Source organism: Corvus brachyrhynchos, unplaced genomic scaffold, assembly GCF_000691975.1.
Source record: "Corvus brachyrhynchos isolate BGI_N302 unplaced genomic scaffold, ASM69197v1 scaffold34, whole genome shotgun sequence".
Classification (NCBI taxonomy): Eukaryota; Metazoa; Chordata; class Aves; order Passeriformes; family Corvidae; genus Corvus; species Corvus brachyrhynchos.
In genome coordinates, this window is record NW_008238126.1 from 5,161,143 (window position 1) to 5,166,935 (window position 5,793).

The 5,793-nt window shown below is 35.2% G+C and overlaps 1 long non-coding RNA gene across 2 annotated transcripts in view; it reads right to left on the reverse strand.

The window, feature by feature from the left end:
• Positions 1-2,508, reverse strand: part of LOC108446561 — a 16,201-nt gene extending 13,693 nt beyond the window's left edge. For both annotated transcript variants that reach the window (XR_001861772.1, XR_001861773.1), the window contains exon 1: positions 2,426-2,508. This is a non-coding gene — a long non-coding RNA (uncharacterized LOC108446561). The remainder of the gene's footprint in view (positions 1-2,425) is intronic.
• Positions 2,509-5,793: the final 3,285 nt, after the last annotated feature.

Sequence of the window (5,793 nt, forward strand, 5' to 3'; positions counted from 1 at the left end):
AAATGTTTTTCTATCATATAAGCATTTTACTTTTGAAATCTCCTCTTCCAAATCCAGGCAGTACTTCAACTTTTTAAGCAAAAGTAACCCCTCAACTGTCAGTTTGGTTAAGCTGAAACACTTAGTTGGATATAATTGATGAGAAATATTTCAAAGCTGATACTGATGTTTTCAAACTTTATAAATAAAATATTAAAAATGAAAAGAATTTCAAACCAAGATATAGACTCTAAATGCCAATATAAAAAGCTTTGATGATTTTAAAACTTAGAAAATTGATTTTGCGAATTTTGTCAAAACGTATTTTTCTAGAAGTTTCATCTTAGGGAACATTTTGGTTAAAAAAATTGACAATTCTTATTCTTTCAAAAAAGTCTTGCTAGCTTCAGAGGCTGCCAATTTTTCTGCCTTTAGCTAGACTGAAGTCAACAGGAATATATCATTGAGTAAAATTGCAATATCAAGTGTCTCTCTGATTATATGAATCACTTGGTTTTATTGAGTACTGGGAATTGCAAGACACCGTTTCTAGTTGTTAACTGCATGTTCAGTAAATGTGTTTGTCAAGCCATTAAGAAACTGGGAACAAAGAGTCCATCAAAAGAGTTTCAGAAAACCAAAACTATTCAAAGAAATTACTTAAAAATAATATAATGGGAATAATTCATGCAGTTAACATGTAATCAGCATAATTTAAGTAATTTAAATAGAAAAAAAGATGTAATACAATTTTAATTTTTTTTAAGATGTAAGAAGTTAAGAAAACACAAATAGACAGCCAGCTGATAAAGGATAAACTTTTCCCAAGTATTAGGTGGGAAGTTGTATGCATTGAAAGGTGTCATTGTATGTACAGATGGGAAGTTCAGGGTAAATTATTTCCATGCCAGAGGAAAATTATAGAGCAGAAGCATTCTTTTGTTATCAAGCTCTAATAAAAAGATGTATTACTGCAGCTAATGGCAAGTGGATGTATAATCGTCTGTCTTCTATTGGGAAATTCTTCTTCCCTGTGAATATTTAATCTGGTCTGGCTTAGTTCTCTGTCAATTTTACCTGTCAATTTAAAGTTCATTGTTTTTCTAGCCTTTCACCTCTGACCATTTCTTTTGATTCTTTCCCTGATGTCTCCTTCTGACATAATTAAGAGCTGATAGCCCACTCCACAAAGTATCTATTAAAAAGTATTCTTAAAACATCTGCTAGTAGATCAAAACACAATGGATGAAAGGAGGAAAAGGGGTCCGATGTAAGGTATAATGATTTGAAGATATGTTATTTTCTCTCTCTGGTTTAGTTTATAATCAGTGATTATTTTCTCACTTTCTCTATTAACAGCAAGACAACAAAAGATAAAAGAGATATTTAGGATGCCTATGTTGGCAATGTGTTGAAAGGGGAACCCTGGATGGAAGAGGATCATTCTAGTTTGGTGCCAGGACTAGTAGATTAGCTAATTAGATTTTAGCACAATGAACTGTGCTTACTTGGTGGAGTCATTCTGACTTGGCTCTCAAAGGATGCTATGGCCATACTTCTGTACTATAAAAGTCAAGGTGAGCCTCAGCCTCCTGTGCTTCTACTAGAAAAACCACTCCACTGATCTAGCTGAAATTCAGTTGCCCAGTATCGAGGGTACCTGAGCCTCTGAAAATCTCTCTGAAGAAAATCTCTCACAAGTCTGTCCCAAGATGTGTTCTTCCTTACGTTCTGCACTGGGTACAGAAGCTCAGTAACTGCTACCAATGACAAGATCAATGAGCAAAATCTACCTGAGTCTCCTGTGCGTCCCAATCTTACAGCAAATACTTGTCTATTTTATATCCTGCAAAACATAATTTCTAACCACTTCAATATTTATTGAAAATCCTCCTGAAGAATCCCTGTTCAAAATACTGTCTATTAGTCTGAAATGTGCCTGGTCCTTCCACATAAGCAATACTCTGAACCTCTTGTTGGAGCCAGTTCTTTGTCAAGGACACACCTAATTATTTTCTTCCTTCCAAGAGCATTTCGTATGCATTAAAGCACTGCATGTGAAAAATTTGTTGCAGATTTCTGCATCATGTAGTGTTCAGACTGGATGCTCTCAGTGTTGGACTTGTCCTCTTGCATAGGAAATGTCCTCCTTCTGATACCAAGCGTATTAATTAATCAGTCTATAAACTTATTTTCCTCTCATTTAGTAGAGTTGATAATACTAGGCAAAATATTTGTTAGTTAATTAACAAGTGAATTAAATCACATCCTACATGGAGGCTGGTCTTAAAATGTCCAGTATAATATGAACAGAAGTTCTAATTAAGAAACAAATAATGTTGTTATGAATAGCTACAGAGATGTGTTGGAAGGACCAAGGGCTTAGCATCTATAAAGATTTGGCTTTCTTGTGTATTAAATCTCCAACAGCCAGTTATAAACTCACATTCTTGTGGCTCCCAGTTGGCTTGAATGTCTGAAATGCAGGAAATCAGCTGTTCTCAGGAATCAAACTCACCCCGAGCCACAGCAACTGGGGAATAAAGAAGTAAAAAACACTTGAAAAAAGAGTCAGTTTTGCTTCTAGCACGTCACTATCAATGCAATTTGGTTAGTGATCTTAGTTCATATACTTTAGCAGCTTCTAAAATAAGTTTAAAACCCCCTCAATATATGCACTAATTCTTATAATTACAGTTCCACTTACTGGTCCCCTTTCCTGTTTGCAATAATCACCTGTGGGGAAAAGCAGGATGACGTCTCTGGGACTAGATGGTGACTCACCAAAGAGTGACCTCATGGCAGGGGGCTGATTTTGTTACCACTATTCTAAATACATTTCAGCCCTTGATTTATGAGCTGAATGGATTATTTTCTACAATGAACAGACAGTAAAGCATCCATTTTTGCCAGAGAAGTAATGAATGCTCAGCACTCTCCTGACTGTCAGGCCAGGTTTGCTTTTGTGTAGGCTTGCAGCAGTGAGCCAGCACACTTGTTATTTCTCTTCCTTTTGAATTCCTGTGAGGAAGATGACTCCTTTTAAAGTTATTATAATAATTGGTGCAAGACTTAAATACAAGCAATGAGATTTTGCATTATTTTGAAAGCATGCCCACAAAGCTTTTTACACTTAAAGGCAGATATTTCCATATTGCTGATAGCACAGAAACATAGACTATCTTGAGTTGGGAAGCACCCATAAAATCATTGAGTCCAGCTCCTCACAGAATCTCATTCACATTCTGCCAAAAATATGGACAATTTCCAGATATAAGGGCCTCTTGTTGTAGAATAGTTAGGCTTTCAAATTTTTACACCCAGGAGATAATGTGGAAAGCCTTAAAGGTTAGGTGAATTACTGCTTATGTTTGGCCTTGTATAGGATGCTGACTTTGTTTATATAATCACAATTCTTGCATTTTTTTAAACAAGATTTGGGACTTTCTGAGAACAAATTGCAGTAATATAAAAACATTACATATTTCCTATAGGCATTATTCTGAAACAGAAAAGAGATTAGAATTTAGAGTGGGAGCTTCTAATGTAAAAATGTCTAGTGTGATAAAAATTATGAATTTTAGACCTATAATGAGATAAAAATTCAAATTTCCATTGGAATAGGCAGTGCAGTGCTTGTGTCTCAGACTGAACATTTTGAATGTAAAATTTAAATTGCAATTCAATTATAAAACAGCAATCAGTGAAGCAAAAAAAAAAAGTCATTGAAATTCCATCTCCTCTTACCCTTATCTTCCTTTACATTGATACAAATGCTGATTAAAAGTCCAACAATAAGAAGAAGCGTGTAGAACTACAGTCATACATGTGCACTCCCAGCTAATAGTGCGAGTGACAACAATTCTTCTCTGAAGAAAAGAGGCTTTGTACCATATTTTTGTTTACAAGGCTGTACATATGCAAGAAGGAAGCATTCCCCAATAACTGAACCAGCTGATTGGGAAAAACATCTGTGAGCTGCTTTAGAATACTTCTTAATATGAAGTGAATCAACATGAACAGCTAGAAAACATCCATGATCAAAACTGATATGGTGACATTGGTCTTTTTTGCAGCTTTTTCCCAGTGATTGTATGACTCAATTAGCTACACACAACTCTGTTCCTAGGCTCGAGCTTTTCATGAATCCATATAGAACTCCCAGCCCAAGACAAGCTCTTGCAGTTTCCTCCTCACCTGAGGATTCCTTGCTTTTTATAATTCAGATTATGTAATTATGGCTTAACACCAACCAGACCTTGGCTGCCTTGCCTTCACAAATTTACACTATTTGGACACATATTCTGCAAACAATTAAGACTTTACTCTTATTCTGGTAGGATGGATTCTTAATTATGTCAATGGAAAAGCAATTTCTCAGCAGATCTTTTTATTAACCTTCAAATTCATCCCTGGTTACAGAAAACAACAACCAAAAAAACCCCAACAACAAAAAACCAGCAAAACAAAAAGCCCCAAAATACAAACAAACAAAAAAATCAAACCAAAACAAAAAAAAACCCCTAAAAACCAAAAAGCAATTTAAATAATTGTCCTTTTAAAAATTTTAGAATACAGCTTTTTCAATTTTTAAAAAAATAAATGTTAAGTGCTGTAGTCTAAATTTAATACATACTCAATGTAAAGAGGTGCAAAACGAAACAGGAATATTTTTAGTGAGATGGAAACCAAGAATGTTTGTTACTGATGGAGGAACTATAGTAATCAGAAGGAATGGTAAAGTAGAACATTTTTAGTCTAATATGGTGATAACTATATCCGGTTACTAAAACTTTCAGAAACCTCAGAGCATCATGAAAAAAAAGCTTGATATTGATCTTATGGGTGAAGCAACTAAGCATGTGGGTGATACCATTTTCCCAAAAGCATGTAACAAGTGAGTGAAAAGCAAAGAACGGAACCTGATCTTCTGCTTCCAAGTTTGTACAATTGTATCTATCACCTTTAGTTAATCCGACCAGAGAAAGCAAGCTATCATGTGAAAGTTGATTATTTTGGCATCAGTTAAAGGGAAAAATAGACAGCAACAACAAATGAAGTAATCACATTCCTTTCCATAAGACAAACAACAATGCTACTGTAAATGAAGATAATTTAGCTTGATTCTGCTTTGACTACTTCTGTTGAGATGTTCATCATGCCCACCCCAGTGAGTTGCACTGATGCATTCTGCTTCAGTAGCAGCACAGAAACAACTCCTGTCAAAATCCCTGGTGTAAATTCTAGGTATGGATGAAGGATGAGAAGATGGTTAGGATGAACAGATACAATATATCTTATAGCTTCATCCAATTTCTAAGAGAACATCTGATTACTGAGATTAACACAGATGAAATGAATCACTCATCTGAGATGTAGCTGGTGATTTTTTCACCAAACCAGGACCAGTGAGGTGGAGACCTGAACAATGGCTCACTTGGCCCAGCTTCAGAAGGCCTAGTCTGTCACTAGAGCAATTCCATTAATTACAGATTGTGTGGTAATCAGGTGCTCTGATAATGAGGGATACATAAGATTAAGAGGTAACAGTTGCATTTTAATAACTATTGTGCAAATGTAGTTAAGTTGGAAGACCTGTAGTGTCCTGAAGACATAAAAACCATTAAACCTCTAGTTATTATTAGCAGTCTATATCCATTTAATATTCTGAACCATCTTATCAAAGGACAGGCTATGTTAGGTGTTCATAATAAGAATATATTTTTTATTTTTCCTTTGGATCATCTTCTTATGTTAGACAACTGCTCCTTGTATCCACTGCTGAAGTGAAAAGGGATTTGAAACTGAGTAAGG